Genomic DNA, 17,086 nt, shown 5'->3' on the forward strand with positions numbered 1-17,086 from the left:
CTGTCTCAGATTCTGCTGAGATGTGCATAAGCATGACCCCTCTGATGACCTCCTGACTCATTTTGAAATCTCTTATCCATACAAAACCATTTGTCTTTACCATTTCCCCCTTTTATTCAAGGCCTTTTTCTAGTTGTATTGCCAGCTGGTGACTGGTAGTAATCCCTTGGCTCCAGGGAGGCTCATCCCTGGGAGTCATGTCCCACAGTGGGGGAAAGGTAATGCGTTTATATGCTGAGTTTGACTTAGAGAGTGGCCACATTGGAGCAACATGGAGGCTCTCAGGAGGTAACTCTTAGGCACCCTGCAGCTCTAGGCCTGGTTCAAATTTCAGGCACACAGGCTCATAAACATAGTCATCAGTATCAAGGGCTCATCATTGGACCATCCTTCTTCACTGGTCTTTGCCCTTGCATTTGGGGGATTATTGCTATTCCATTGGGGAATGTGACAGAGCTCCCATGGCCAGGGACTCAGTATTCCCTCAGTTGTCATTTGTAACCATAACTACTATGAAAATACCCAACATATATCCCAACATTTTTATGTACCCTGTATACATGCCCTGGAGAACTCCATCCCAACCATGTGTCTCCCATCAATAACACCCCACAGCTGTGTTCCTCCCCTGCTTAGTTAAACCCCTCTGTGATCCAAAACTTCTTAAAAAATGAAGCCTAATGTATTGCCAAATTCAATTAATAGGAAAATGAAATAGTAATGATAGGTTTAAAGATTAGAAATAAAATACGTAATAGTTCAGAAAAACTAAAATAAAGTAAAAAATAAATTGGGGTATTAAAAAATGAAAAATATCATAAAAGTTTTTTTGATGTTTTGCCGTCATCACTGTAATAGATGTTGCCCTGTATGCACAGCAGTAAGGCAATCTCTTCCATTTCTTCCTCAGTGTCTTACTCTTTTCCTTTTTATTATGTCTTCAAAAAAGTTTAGGTCACAGTAAAGTCACATATAGAATGTAGGGGACTCCCATATACCCAACATCCTCCCCCTTTTCCCCCTTCCCCATCAATGATTTTTTTTACATGTGGATGTTACATTTGCTACAACTGATGTACAAATATTAAAATATACCTACTAACCATGGTTACATTATGGTTTACATTGTGGTGTACATTTAAACTATGCACTTTTGTAAATTTTTGGTGAAATTTAACATGGCTGTATCAATTATTGCATGATCATGCAGAACAGTTTCATTGCCCCCAGTTACCCCTCTTCCATCTATTCTATTCTTCTGACCCCTCCCCTCAGGGCCTACAGTGAGAACTGAGCTTCACTGTTTGAAGGACAAGATTCATAGATACTTACAACAATGCTGAGGGTTTGACACACTAGTCTGTCCTCCCCATTGGGAGATTACCACACTCCCTTCTGTTTGAGACTATCAGGCCTCCCCAGGATGGGGCATAACACCTTCCCTCTCATTGTATGGGTCTCCACCCACTGATATAACACACTATGACAAGATGAGCACACACACACTACCTAGAAGCCTGCCCCAGGTGCACCTTGTGTCAAATGCCTCCCTCAAATACCTTAAACCAGTAACTCTTCTTTATTGCATTTTCTAAAGAGTTTTCTCAGCATTATAGTTTCAATCACATACCTGACAATCTCCCATGTTCACCTGCTTCCTCTCAACCCTCCCCCCAATTCCATGGACCATCTGACCCATCTCCCAACCCTAATCCGCTCAAGCCCACAAAGTCCAACTCAATAGTATCCTTATACCCATTCTTATCCCTTCACTGCACAACTACTTACCTCCACTTTATTATAGATTTTGCCCATGTGGGGCATTAGTTCACAACCTCCCCCCACCCCTATTTCCTATAAGCCTATCTTCCACTTTCTAGTTCTCTGGGACTGCTTGGTTTGCTTAATTGATATCAGAGAGGTCATGTAGTATTTGTCCTTCAATGCCAGGCTTGCTTCACTCAACATAAGGTCCTCAAGATTCATCCATGTTATCCCATGAGTTAGTACTGTATTTCTTCTTACAGTTGAGTAGTAATCCATTGTATGTATACACCACATTTTGTTTATCCATTCATCTGTTGATGGGCATTTGGGTTGATTCCAACTTTTGGCAATAGTGAATAAAGTTGCTAAGAACGTTGGTATGCATATATTGGTTTGTGTCCTTGTTTTCAGTTCTTCTGGGTATATACCCAGCAGTGGAATTGCTGGGTTATATGGCATATCTATAGCTAGCTTATTGAGGAACTTCCATACTGTCCTCCACAATGGCTGTATCCTTCTACATTCCCACAAGCAGTGGATGAGGGTTCCCATTCCTCCACATCTTCTCCAACACTCATAGTCCCCGTCTTTGTCCCCATCTTTTTTGTTTTTGTTTTTTAATTTTGAAATTTTATTACATTCCCCTCCCCCCCAATTGTCTGCTCTCTGTGTCCATTCACTGTATGTTCTTCTGTGTCTGCTTGTATTCTCAATAGGTGGCTCTGGAAACCCATCCTGGGACCTTCTGGAATGGAGGAGAGGCAATCATTCTCTTGCACCACCTCAAATCGCTGATCTGCTGCATCTCTTATTCTCTCTCCTCTGTGTCTCTTTTTGTCACATCATCTTGCTGTGGCCAGCTCTCTGCATGGGCCAGCACTCAAGAGTGGAGCAGCACTCTTGCATGGAGCAGTTCTCCATGCAGGCCAGTACTCCACATGGATGAGCTCACCTCATGGGCCAGCATGCCTTCACCAGGAGGTCCAGGGCATTGAACCCTGCACCTCCTATATGGTAGACAGGAGCCCAATTGCTTGAGCCACATCTGCTTCCCCTCTATTTTTTTAATAACTGTCATTCTAATGGGTGTAAGATGGTATCTCATTGTAGTTTTGATTTGCATTTCCCTAATAGCTAGTGATGTTGAGCATCTTTTGATGTGCTTTTAAGCCTTTTGTATTTCTTCTTTGGAGAGGCATCTGTTCAAATCTCTTGTCCATTTTTTGAATGGGTTGTTTGTCTTTTCATTTTTGAGATATAGGCATTTCTTTATATATGCTGGATATTAGGCTCCTATCTGATATATGGTTACCAAATATTTTCTTCCATTGGGTAGGCTGTCTTTTCACTTTCTTGATAAATTCCTTTGAGATGCAAAAGGTTTTAATTTTGAGGAGGTCCCATTTATCTATTTTTTCTTTTGCTGCCCATGCTTTGGGTGTGAAGTTCATGGAGCCATTTCCTATTACAAGGTCATGTAGATGCTTCCCTGCATTGTCTTCCAAGGTGATTATGGTCAAGGCTCTTATATTTAGATCTTTGATCCATCTTTAGTTGATTTTTGCATAAGGTGTGAGATGGCATTCCTCTCTCATTCTTTTGCATATGGATATCCAGTTCTTCAAGCACCATTTGTTGAAAAGGCCATTCTCTCCCAGTTGAATGGGCTTGGTGACCTTGTTGAATATCAGATGACTATACATGCAAGGATCTATATCAGAACTTTCAATTCAGTTCCATTGGTAGGTATGTTTATCCTTGTGCCAATACCATGCTGTTTTGACCACTATAGCTTTGTAGTGTGCTTTAAAGTCAGATAGTGTGATTCCTCTGATGTCATTTTTTTTTCATTATGTCTGTAGCAGTTTGATATTATTGATGAATTCCAAAAAGAAATATTGGATTATATTTGTAAACTGATTTTTTCCCTTGGGCATATTAGATTATATTTGATTCATAGGTTTACTTGATTAAGTAATTATGTAAGCATCTTGTGCGAGTAGGGCATTTAATCCCCACCCTTTGATAGGTGGGGACTCACAGATAAAAGGCATGACAAAGGACAGAGTTAAGCATTTTTGATGTTGAAGTTTTGATGTTGGAGTTTGATTCTGAAGCCTTAAGCTGGAGCCTCAGGAAGAGAGGAACCCTGAACCCAGAGAGAAGCAAGCCCCTGGAAGGGAGGAACCCAGGAAGCCTGAACCCTTGCAGACATCAGCAATCATTTTGCTCCAACATGTGAAAATACACTTTGGTGAGGGAAGTAACTTATGCTTTATGGCCTGGTATCGGCAAGCTCCTACCCCAAATAAATACCCTTTATAAAAGCCAAACAATTTCTGGTATTTTGCATCAGCACCCCTTTTGTTGACTAATACAATGTCTTTGACTATTCAGGCCTCTTTTCTTTCCAAATAAATTTCAGTTAGTTTTTCCAGTTCATTAAAAATGTTGTGTTGGTTTTTATTGGGATTGCATTAAATCTGTAGATCAGTTTGGGTAGGCTAGACATATTAATGCTATGTAGTCTTTCTATCCATGAACGGGGGAATATTCTTCCATTTATTTAAGTCTTCTTTGATTTCCTTTAACAGTGTTGTGTAGTTTTCTGTATGTAAGTCTTTTACATCTTTCGTTAAATATATTCCTAGGTATTTGATTTTTTAATTTACTATTGTAAATAGTAATTTTTGTGCATTGATCTTATAACCTATGACTTTACTGAGCTCATTTATAATTTCTAGAAACTTGGTTGTAGATTTCTCAGGACTTTCTATGTATAGGATCATGTCATCTGCAAATAGTGAAATTTTGACTTCTTCCTTTCCAATTTGCATGCCTTTTATATCTGTTTCTTGCCTCAGTGCTTGAGCAATTACTTCTAACACAACATTAAATAGGAGGGGTGATAGTGGGGATCCTTGTCTTGTTCTTGATCTTAGAGAGAAAGATTTTAAATTTTCAAAATTGTATATGATGTTTGGTGTGGTTTTTTTCATATATACCCTTTATTATGTTCAGAAAGTTTCCTTCTATTCCTATCTTTTGCAGTGTTTTTACCATGAAAGGGTGCTGTATATTGTTTAATGCTTTTTCCACATCTATAGATATGATCATGTGATTTTTTTCTTTTAATCTGTTTATGTGGTGTATCACACATGATTTTCTTATGTTGAAACTTCCTTGCATACCAAGGATGAAACACACTTGGTCATGACGTATAATTAGTTTGATGTGTTGTTGAATATGATTAGCAAGTATTTTGCTGAGGATTTTAGCATCTAGGTTCATTAGAGAGATTGGTCTGTACATTTCCTTTCTTGTGTATCTTCATTTGACTTCAGTATTAGGGTAATGTTGGCATCATAGAATGAGTTAGGCAATGTTCCTTCCACTTGTATTTTTTTTGGAAGAGTTTAAGCAGGATTGGTATTAGTGATTTCTGGAATGTTTGGTAGAATTCACCTGTAAAGCTGTCTGGCCTGGGGCTCTTCTTAGTTGGGAGGTTTTTAATGACTGATTCTCTTTACTTGTGATTGGTTTGTTGAGATCATCAATTTCTTCTTTCATCAGTGTAGGCTGCTTATGTGTCTCTAGGAATTTGTCCATTTCCTCTAAATTGTCCTTCTTGTTGGCATATAGTTTTTCAAAGTATCCTCTTATGATACTCTTAATTTCTGTGGGGTCAGTGGTGATATCCCCTTTCTCATTTCTTGTTTTATGTATTTGTATCTTCTCTTTTCTTTTTAGTCTAGTTAAGAGTTTGTTAATTTTACTTACCTTTTCAGAGAACCAGCTGTTTGTTTTATTTTTTTTCTAGTGCCTTCTTATTTTCTGTTTCATTTGGTTCTACTGTGATCTTTGTTATTTCTTTTTTTCTTCTTCCTTTGGGGTTATTTTGTTTTTGTTTTTTTTCTAATTCTTCCAAGTGTGCAGTTAGGCCTTCAATTTTAGCTCTTTCTTCTTTTTTGATATATAGATGAATGGCTATGAATTTCCCTCTGAGTACATATTTTGCTGCATCCCATAAGTTTTGATATATTGTGTTGTCATTACCATTAGTTTCAAGGTAGTTACTGATTTCTTTTGAGATTTCCTCATTGACCCACTGTTTGTCTAAGAGTATATTGCTTAACTTCCTTATATGTGCTTCTAATCTGGTTCTTGGGCTTTTGTAGATTTTCAGCTTCATTCCATTATGGTCAGGGAAATTATTTTGTATCATTTCAATCTTTCTGAATTCATTGAGACATTCTCTGTGGCCTTGCATGTGGTCTAACTTGGAGAATGATCCATGTGCACTTGAGAAGAATGTATGTCTTGCTGTATTTGGGTGTAGTGTCTGTATATTTCTATTAGGTCCAGATCCTCTAATATATTATTCAAAGTCTTTGTTTCTTTATTGATTCTCTGTTGAGATGTTCTGTCTAATGGTGATAATAGTGTATTAAATTTCCCCACTATAATTGTAGAGGCATATATTCCTCCACTTAAATTTTCCAGTGTTTGCCTCACATATTTTGAGGCACCCTGGTTAGGTGCATAAATGTTTATGATTGTTCTTTCTTTTTGAAAGATTACCCCTTTTATTAGTATATAGTGTTCATCTTTGTTTTTCACAAAGTTTTGTATTTAAAGTCTATTTTTTCTAATATTAGGTTAGCTACTCCTGCCCTTTTTTGGTTATCCTTTGCTTGTAGATTGTTTTCCAGTCATTCATTTTCAACTGTTTTGAATCCCTGGGCCTAAGGTGGGTTTCTTTTAGACAGCATATAGATGGGTCATCTTTTCTTATCCATTCTGCTAATTCGTGTCTCCTGACTGGTGAATTTAATCTATTAACATTCAGTATTATTACTATCAAGGAATTACTTCCATTAGCCATATTTTCTTTGGATTTGTGTATGTCATATGTTCTTTTCATTTCTCTTTTAGTTTTTTTGGTTGTTCTTACACTCTTCTCCAACTCTGTCTCTCCTGTTTTTTTCTTTCAACCTGAAGTACATCCTTTAGTATTTTTTGAAGGGCAGGTTTCTTATTGGCATACTCTCTTTGTTTCTGTTTATCTGTGAATATTTTGAAATCTCCATAATTTTTGAATGCCAGCTTTGCTGGATAGAGTATTCTTTACTGGAAATTTTTTTCTTTTAGTACCTTGACTATGTCATACCACTGCCTTCTTGCCTCCATGGCTTCAGATGAGAAATCAGCACTTAATCTTATTGAACTTCCCTTGTATGTGATGGTTCTTTTTTCTCTTGCTGCCTTCAGTATTTTCTCTTTGTCTTGACTATTGGATAATTTGAAAAGTATGAGTCTTGAAGTCAGCCTGTTGGGATTTACACTGTTTGGTGTGTGCTGTGCTTCCTGGACATGTACATCCCTCTCCTACAGGTTTCAGAAATTTTCAGCCATTATTTCCTCCAACACCTCTTCTGTTCCCTTTTCCTTCTTTTCTCCTTCTGGGATGCCTATAATACATATGTTTGTGAGTTTTGTGTTGTCTTTCAAATCCCTAAGTCCTTGCTGGATTTTTTCAATCTTTTTATCTATCAATTCTACTATGTGTTTGATTTCAGATGTACTGTCTTCCACATCACTAATTCTTTCCTCTGCCTGTTCAAATCTGCTGTTATTTGCTGAGAGTATATTTTTTATTTCTTGGATTGTACCATTCATCACCATCATATCCATTATCTTTTTGTGCATGTTTATGATTTCTTTGGTATGTTCTCCATGTGTTTTTTTAATATCCTTAATCTCATCCTTCACTTCATTAAGTTGGTCCATGATATTTGTTTGGACAGCTTCAATTAGTTGTTCAATGTTCTGTTCCTCTTCCTGATTTTTAGTTTGTTGATTGGACTGGACCATGTCTTCCTGATTATTGATATGATTTGTAATTTTTTTTTTTGCACCCTGGTCATCTTTTTATCTTGATGGGTTTGTTTAATTGGTTAGTTTTTCCCTCTAGTCTTGGGTTTTATTTAGTTGCTGTTTTTGTGTGTGTGCTATGTTTTCTCTTTGACACTTTGTTCATCTTATTCTATTTCCCTGTTGTTGTCTAAGTTCCCTTGAAGGAAAAAGGATTAGGGCCAGGAAAAGCAAAAGAAATAAGAAAGAAAAAAGTATAATAGTAACACTGATAGTATAAGTTAGCAGAACTGTACAAGATGTAGGAGAATGAGTATTAAACTTGGGAAGTGGATTTGGCTCAATGGATAGAGTGTCTGCCTACTACATGGGAGGTCCAGGGTTCAAACCCAGGACCTCCTGACCTGTGTGATGAGCTGGTCCATGCACAGTGCTGATGTGCACAAGGAGTGCTGTGCCACACAGGGGTGTCCCCCACATAGGGAAGCCCCATGTGCAAGGAGTATGCCTGGTAAGGAGAGCTGTCCAGCACAGAAAAAATGCAGCCTGCCCAGAAATGGCCCCCCGCCCCCCACAGAGAGCTGACACAGCAAGCTGATGAGAAAAAAAAAAGAGACTCAGATTCCTGGTGTCACTGACAAGAATATAAGTGGACACAGAAGAACACACAGCAAATGGACACAGAGAACCAGGGGGGAAGGTGAGGGTGTGGAAGGGGAGAGAAATAAGTAAAAAATAAATCTTAAGGGAAGAGGACTTGGCCCAGTGGATAGGGCATCTGTCTACCACATGGGAGGTCAGTGGTTCAAACCCCAGGCCTCCTCGACCCAAGTGGAGCTGGCCCACATGCAGTGCTGATGCACGCAAGGATTGCTGTGCCATGCAGGGGTGTACCTGCATAGGGGAGCCCCATGTGCAAGGAGTGCACCCCATAAGGAGAGCCACTCAACATGAAAGAAAGTTCAGCCTGCCCAGGAATGGTGCTGCACACACAGAGAGCTGACACACAAGATGATGCAACAAAAAATCCCCACAGATTCCCATGCTGCTGACAACAACAAAAGTGGACAAAGAAGAACATGCAGCAAATGAACACTGAGACCAGACAATGGGGGGGTTGGGGAAGGAAGGGGAGAGAAATAAATAAAAAATAAATCTTTAAAAAAAATAAATCTTAAAAAAAATTAAACTTATGTAAGCAGTGCAGAGATATAGGAATAAAAAAGGGAGTACCTACCATGAAATGGGAACCTGAATATGGAGAAGAATATAGTATGAATTAAAAGGCCAGTATGATCGGGAGAGAGGGAAGGAGAAAAGAAAGGACAAAAACAGAAAGAGTTAATAAAAGATACAGAACAGAATAGAAGTTTTAGAAATAAAAAGCCAGAAAAAGTGTGGGCTAAACAGAGGTGGAATGTAAGAGCAACAACAGAAGGCAAAAGATAGAAAAATGTAGGAAGGAAAAGAGATAACATTGATAGCCAAAATCAGTATATACAGAAAGGAGGAAATTGAGGAAGAGGAAACACAGCCAAGAAGAAATAAGCTGGCAGCCCTAATTTAAGAAAGAAAGGAAGAAAGAAAGATAAAGCAGGGGATAAAGAGGAAGGAAAGAGAAGAAAACAGAAAAACAGACAAACCCACAAGCAAGGACCTAATCAAACACTAAGAAAAACCAGATTTCCCTCTTAAACCCCTGTGGACCTTGTCAGGCTGCTAGTGTTTATCAATCAATTACCCTGTAGCTTTCTTGCTGCAGATTTTGAACTGGGTTTTAGTGAGTAAACTAGATTAAAATATATAAGGAAAAACCCTTCATTTTTTAAAGGAAATATAAGAGGCCCAAGGGAAGATAGTACCAAGATAATGTCTATGTTTTCCCTGTCCTAAAGTATCAGCTAGGTGCTTAATATCCCAGGGGTTCACTACTCTAAGATGAACAGGGAATCAAACTAGAGACCTTGTATATTCAAGGCTGAAACTCCTCCACTCTAAATTTTCTTGTTGGGTTAATTAGATCTTCAGAAAGAGTCCCTTTCCCTGGGGCAGGTTTGACTCTTTGCATTTGGATAAACTATTGATTAAAAACCTGTCCTTCTCTACCCCCAACCCCCTTTTTTTCCTTAACTGCTTTCTCTGTCAGGGAAGCAGGAAGAAATAGCCTGTGTGAAAGTTCCCTTTTGAAATTCTAATTGGACCCTGGTGACTTAACTCATCACAGAAAGAAAATGACTCTCAGTCTCTTTGAGAAAGAGCACCCACACCTTGCTGAGAACCCTAAATATGCTCTTGGAAGCTTATTAAGCACTTCCTGCTCTACCTTTCCCTTAGGTGAGTTGCACAGGACTAGTTAATTGCCTGACTCCACCCTTTCCCAGACCAATTTTCCCTATCCAGGGGAGATTAGGTAAATCAGTCTGCCTCAGTAGATTTACTTCTCCCCTCTTCCTAGTTTCCCCTTAAGCCAACTGGGATGCTCCTCAAAGCTCAACAACATGGGTCCAGACAATTGAATCTGCACTCGGGGGACCCCTTTCCACCCTTCACCAGAACCCTCCCACTCTTGGAATTAGTCTCCTCCAGCTGGGTGACCAGTGAGAGTCAGGCATAGCTGCAGCTTCCTTCCCTGAGGGAGGGGCTTAACTGTCCTACAACTCCCACCTGAAGCACCAGAAACATGGTTTTATCTTGAGCAATCACTTTTTTTTGTTGCACTCTGTCCAGATTGATGCCCTGAAGCCTCCTATTTTGTGGGTTCCCAAAACAGCCTACTTAGGCAGAATTTTACCCCCACTCAGCTGTTTTATTTGTAGGAGAGATGATGTGGGTGTACTTAATCTGATGCCATCTTGCTGCAAACAACCTTTATTTTTATTTTCTTAAAAATTAAAAAATATATATTATCAGTACCATTTCTCACACACATCTTCCTTTCATGTATACCCACCATCTTTATTTTTATATACTTATCATACACTGTTATACTATATAATACATATTTTGTATATATACGATGTTTACATAAAGCATGCATACAGTGGTTTTTTAAATCTACTTCTCATTCTACTTCTGATTTCATTTTGCCCCAATATTGCAGCTTGTATTTTAAGTAAATGATGCCCCTTAAATTTGTGCAATGTGGCAGACTTATTTGGAAAATTCTAAAAATAATACAGATGAATGAAATTCTAAAAATAGCTATGATCGTCGTGTATATGGTCATATGTTTTTCAATAACAATTTTTTCTTTATTAGAGAAGTTGTGAATTTACAGAACAATCATGAACAAAATACAGGATTCCCATATAACACCCTAGATTAAAACATTGCATTGTTGTGCAACATTTGTTACAATTGATGATAGTGCATTTTTATAATTGTACTCATAACTATAGTCCATGGTTTAATTTAGGGTTCACAGTTTGTGTAGTATGGTTCCATGTTTTAAAAAAATTATTCTGTTACCATGTATACAATACAATATTTCCCCTTTTAATCACATTCAGATATATATTTCAGTGCTGTTAAATACAGTCACAATGTTGTGCTATCCTCACCACCATCCATTACCAAAGCATTTCCATCATTCCAAATAGGAAGTCTGTACATTTTAAGTCTTAGTTTCCCATTCCATGCTATCAACCCAGCCCCTGATAACCCATATTCTAGATTCTGACTTTATGACTTTACTTTTCCTAATTATTTCATATCAGTCAGATCATACAAAATTTGTCCTTTTTTGTCTGGCTTATTTTGCTCAACATGATGTCTTCAAGGTTCATCTACATTTTTGTATGTATCAGGACTTCATTCCTTTACATGGCTGAATAATGTTCCATTGCATGTATATACAGCATTTTGTTTACATTTTATAGATTTCTCTATAACAACAGTCTTTTAAAAATAACTTGTAGTTTTGTTAATCACTTCTATTTCTGCTTTTTTCTTTTTCATTTACTTCTGCTTCTGTCTTTATTATTGTATTCTTACTTTAAATAAGCAATCTATTGCTTGTTTTCTAATATTTGAGTTAAATGTTTAACTAATTTGCTTTTAATTATTATTTCCTGTTAAATGTATTTATAGCTATACATTTGATTTTGGATGTTTTCTTCGGTAATAATGACTCATTGGTTTTTGGGAATAAGATTATTGGTGTCCAATTTTATCAATTATATGGATTTTTCTTTGCTATCCTTTTGATTTCTAATTTCTTAGTATTGTGGTGAGCCAAGATGATCTGTGTATTGGTAATTCCTTTGGAATTATTCAGACTGTTTTTTTGACCAAATTCATGGTGGATTTTTGAGAATTTTCCCTGTGTGTAAGGTGGCTATGCATTTCTGTTTACTAGACAAACATTATTTTCAATAAATCCATTGTCAAATTTGTTAAATATATGTTTTAAGTCTTCCATGTCCTTATTTTTTTGCTTTATCTGTTTTTAGATAGGTATATAAGAATTCCCAGTAAGACTAAAGAGTAATTGATTTTTTCCTAGTAATTTTTTGAGCTTTTGTTTCTATATTTAGGGCTTTTACTATTGCTAGTGTAAACTCATGATTATTATATCTATATTCTTTCTCCATCAAGAAATTTCATCTTTATCCCTTAGAAGTTTTTTCACCTCAAGTTATATTTTGTCTGATATTAAAAATGTGGCTTTCTTTTGGTGTATATTTCTTAGTGTGTGCATATATATACATGTAAATATATTTTAATTCCTGGAATGTTTTCAATCTTTTTTTGTCTATTTCTTTGTTCTTTGTGTCTCTAAAACAAGATATTGTTGTACTTTATTGGGGAAAATTCATTCTAAGAGTTAAATCTCAAATGCTGAGTTTAACTCAATTCATTGAATGAAATTAATGTAAATAAGTATTTGACAATTATTTTGTACTTACACTTACCAAGACATATTTATGTCATTCCTTTCCACCTTTGATTGAAGACAGAATTTTCTTTATTAAAATTTTATGTGTTTTCTGGTTCCTTGGTTGAAGAGAATGTATTACATGTGGTAAATTTCATGTGTAATACAAGGAGTACAATTGGAGAAAAAAGTTTATTCAAATATCTGTATCAAGACTTGTGATGGTTAGGCTAATGTGTCAACTTGGCCAGGTAATTGTGCCCACTTGTTTGGTCAAGCAAGCACTGGACTAATTGTAATGAAGACCCTTCTGGACTTTAGTCACCAGTGAGTTTACTGGATAGATTGCTGATTTCATCTGCATCAATCAGAGAGATTCCCATCAGCAATGAGTGATACTTTATCCAATCAGTTGAATGCTTTAAAAGGGGAAGTGATTCCAGCATTTAGGGAGAATTTCCCAACTCGTCTTTGGACAGCCAACATCTCCCAGAAACTCACCAATGACCTTCATTGGACTTTTATTGAAGCCCTGGTTTGCAGCCTGTCTGTAGAACCTGGACTTGTACATCCCCATGGTCATGTAAGAGACTTATAAAATCGCATACTATTGACAGATATCTCCTATTGATCTGTTTCCCTAGAGAACCCTGACTAATACAGATTGGTACCAGGAGTGGTTCTTAGGGATAGAGCCTTAAATATGGGATTTCTGAGGTGGTTTTGGGAGTTTGCAATTGGATCTCTACTCTAATTGTACTCAAAGGTACTAATGACTCCCTTTCCAAAAATTAAGAGGCTGCTAACAGCCCATGGTATGAGTTGGCAATAGAGATAAACAAAACAGCATCACTTGATTATCCTATTTCCATGCTTATAAGAAGCAAGGACCTGCATGAGAGTGTTTTCAGCATCTGGTGCCTCCTGGATACTCTGGGTACAGTTACAAGAGAAAGAGATGAGTTAAAGTCCTCAAATGTGAAACTTAACCACTGCTTGAATGATGTGAAAATTTCTATGTGTGCTCTGAAAGAAAATCTTGTCTCCTGTGGCTACAGGCTTAAAATATCTGAGAACCAAATGCAGATTCTCATTGTATGAGCAGCAGTAACAAAGGAAACTAAAATTTTAACCACACAGGGCTTCTGTAGCTAAAGTGAAGGCATTGATTGGAAAGGAGTGGAACCCAGAGGATTGGGATGGAGACATATGAGATGATGATGATATTGGACATTATCATATAACAATGGAACCCTAAATTCTGTTGAGACTTTACTAGATAAATCTGCAATGGCCTGCCTTGTGGAGACCACACTTTGTCAACCTTTTATTACCCAGCCTCCAGCCTACCAGGGATCCTACCACCCAGCCCTGAGGCAGGTACCAGCCAAATCCCTGAATACACCGCCCAGTCTCTGGCTTTCCCCAAGGAATCTGAACTTCCTTCCAGCCCTGAGACAGGTATCAGACAAACTCCAGCATGCACCACCAAGCCTCTAGTCTGCCCTGAGGAATCTCCCTTTTAACCCTGAGATTAATCCTGTCTCGCCAGAAGAAAATTAAAAGGAATGCTCTGAGGTCTGTAGCTTGCAAGGCATTTCTAACCTTTTTCTCACCCATCCTCATCACCCCTCTTGTCTTCAAGATTTATTATTGGAGTAAAATCACGAGCCCCCAAAGGTGAAATGCAATGTGTGTCCCATGAGGAAGTGCAGTATACTCTGAAAGAACTGCATGAGTTTTCCAACTTATATAGACAGAAATCAGGGGAATGTGTGTGGAATGGTTACTAAGGGTATGGGATAATGGTGGAAGGAATATAAAGCTGGCTCTGGCTGAGTTTATTGACATGGGACCACTAAGCAGAAGTTCTGGATTCAATACTGTACTCAAGGGGTTAGAAAGGACTCTAACACTTGGTCTGGGTGGCTGACTGAAACATGGACCAAAGGATAGCCTAGCATGTCTGAGATTGAGATGCCAGATTTGCCCTGGTATACAGTAGAAGAGGGAATTCAAAGACTTAGAGAGATTGGAATGCTAGAATGAATTTACCATTTGAGATCTGCTCACCCACCCTGGCAATGTCCAGAGGACACACCTTTAACCAGGAGTGTGAGGAATAAATTTATAAGGTTAATTCCATCTTCCCTGAAGAGCTCTGTGGTTGCTCTTCTCTGTGGTCCAGATATTATTGAAGGGAAGGCTGTAACAGAATGAGAATCCTTAAACATTATGGGGATGATCAGATCTTGGTCAGGTAAAAGTCAAGTATAGTCATTAATTGCCAAAGACAAGGTGGGCATGGCTATGGCAGTGAAAGGCAGATTCAAAGCAACACTCAAAATAGTATGAGTTGCATAAAATTATGGCACTGGCTGATACATCATGGGGAACCTAAAAGTGAAATAGATGGACAGTCTACCAAATTTCTTCTGGATCTGTATAGACAAAGAGTTCTAGGTCCAGTGAACAAAACCCTAACTCAAATTATAGATGCAGAGAATCACAGCACCTTAGTCAATTCCCAGACTTAAGACAGTTTACAGACCCAGAGTCTCTTGAATGAGGAGAAGGGAAGGTCCTCTTGGGGAAGGATCCTGTTAAACTGCCAAAAATTTATACTGTTAATCTTCCTCCCAACTTTCCCCAAAAAGTTGGCCTTTTACCAGAGTAACTTTGCTTTAGGGAAAAGGAAATGATTAGACATTTCAGGGATTATTAGACACTGGTTCAAAAATGTCACTGTGGTCCACCAATCAGAGTAGGGGCAGGCTTTTGGAAGTCAGGTGATTAATGAAGATTTAGCTCAGGTCCATCTCACAGTTGTTCCAGTAGGTCCCCGCACCTACTGTGGTTAATTCCTCAGTTCCAGAATGCATAATTGGAATAGACATACTCAGAAACTGGTGGAATCCCCATATTGGACCCCTGACTTGTGGAGTGAAGGCTATTATGGTTGGAAAGGCCAAGCGGAAATCGCTAGAACTCTCCCTACTTAGTAAAATAGTAAATCAAAAGCAATACTGCATTTCAGGAGGATTTGCAGAGATTAGCACCACCGTCAAGGATTTGAAGGATGAAGGCGTAGTGATTCCCAACACATTCCCATTCAACTTTCCTATTTGGTCTCTGCAGAAAACAGATCTTGGAGGATGACAGTAGATTATCATAACCTTAACCAGGTGGTGATTCCAATTGCAACTGCTGTCCCAGATGTGGTATCATTGCTTGAGCAAATCAGCACATCCCCTGGCACCTCATATGTAGCTGTTGATCTGGAAAATGCTTTTATCTCAGTTTCTATTAGTAAGGACCACTAGAAACAGTTTTCTTTCAGCTGGCAAGGCCATCAGTATACCTTCACAGCCCTGCTTCAGGACTATATCAACTCTCCAGCCTTATGTAATAATATTGTTCACAGAGAGCTTGATCATCTCTCCCTCCCACAAGACATCACACTGGTCCATTATATTGATGATAGCATGTTGATAGGACCTAGTCAGCAAGAAGTAGCAAAGACTCTAGACTTATTGATAAGGCATTTGTGTGAGAGAGGATGGGAGATAAATCCAACAAAAACATAGGGTTCTTCCACCTCAGTGAAATTTCTAGGTGTTCAGTGATGTGGGGCATGTTGAGATATCCCTTCTAAAGTGAATGATAAACTGTTGCATCTGGCCTCTCCTACAACCAAGAAAGACACATAATGCTTAGATGGTCTTTTTGGATTTTGGAGACAACACATTCCCCATTTGGGTATGCTACTCCAGCCCATTTACTGAGTGTCCAAAAAAGCTGCTAGTTTTGATTGGGGACCAGAACAAGAGGAGGCATTGTGACAGGTCCAGGCTGCAGTTCAAGCTGCACTACCACATAGGTCATATGATCCAGCAGATCCAATGGTGCTGGGAGTTTCAGTGGCAAATAGAGATGCTGCCTGGAACCTTTGGTAGGCTCCTATAGGAGAAACACTATGCAGAACCTTAGGATTTGGGAGCAAAGCCCTGCCATTCTCTGCCGATAACTACTTTCCTTTTGAGAAATAGCTTTGGCCTGCTACTGGGCCTTAGTAGAGACTGAACACTTAACCATGGACCATCAAATTACCATGAGACCTGTGATGCCTTTCATGAGCTGGATATTGTCTGACCTACCAAGCCATAAAGTTGGGCAAGCAAAGCAGCACTCCATAATAAAGTGGAAGTGGTATATACAAGATAGAACTCAAGTGGGTCTTGAAGATATGAGTAAGTGACATGAGGAAGTAACCGAATGCCCATGGCTACAACCCCTACCATGTTACTTTCTCTTTCCCAGCCCACAGCTTTGGCCTCTTGGGGTCAAATGGTTAAAATGACCTGTTCTATGGCTAATGCTCAGCCTCTTTCCCCAGCCACTCCTGTTATTGCCTAAGGGGCTCGTGAACAAAGTGGCCATGGAGGTAGGGATGGAGGTTGTGCATGGGCTCAGCAACATGGACTTCCCCATACCAAGGCTGATACTTGACTACAGCCACTGCTAAATGCCCTGTCTACCAGCATCAGAGACCTATACTCAGTCCCCAAT

Source organism: Dasypus novemcinctus, chromosome 1 (genome assembly GCF_030445035.2).
Source record: "Dasypus novemcinctus isolate mDasNov1 chromosome 1, mDasNov1.1.hap2, whole genome shotgun sequence".
NCBI lineage: Eukaryota > Metazoa > Chordata > Mammalia > Cingulata > Dasypodidae > Dasypus > Dasypus novemcinctus.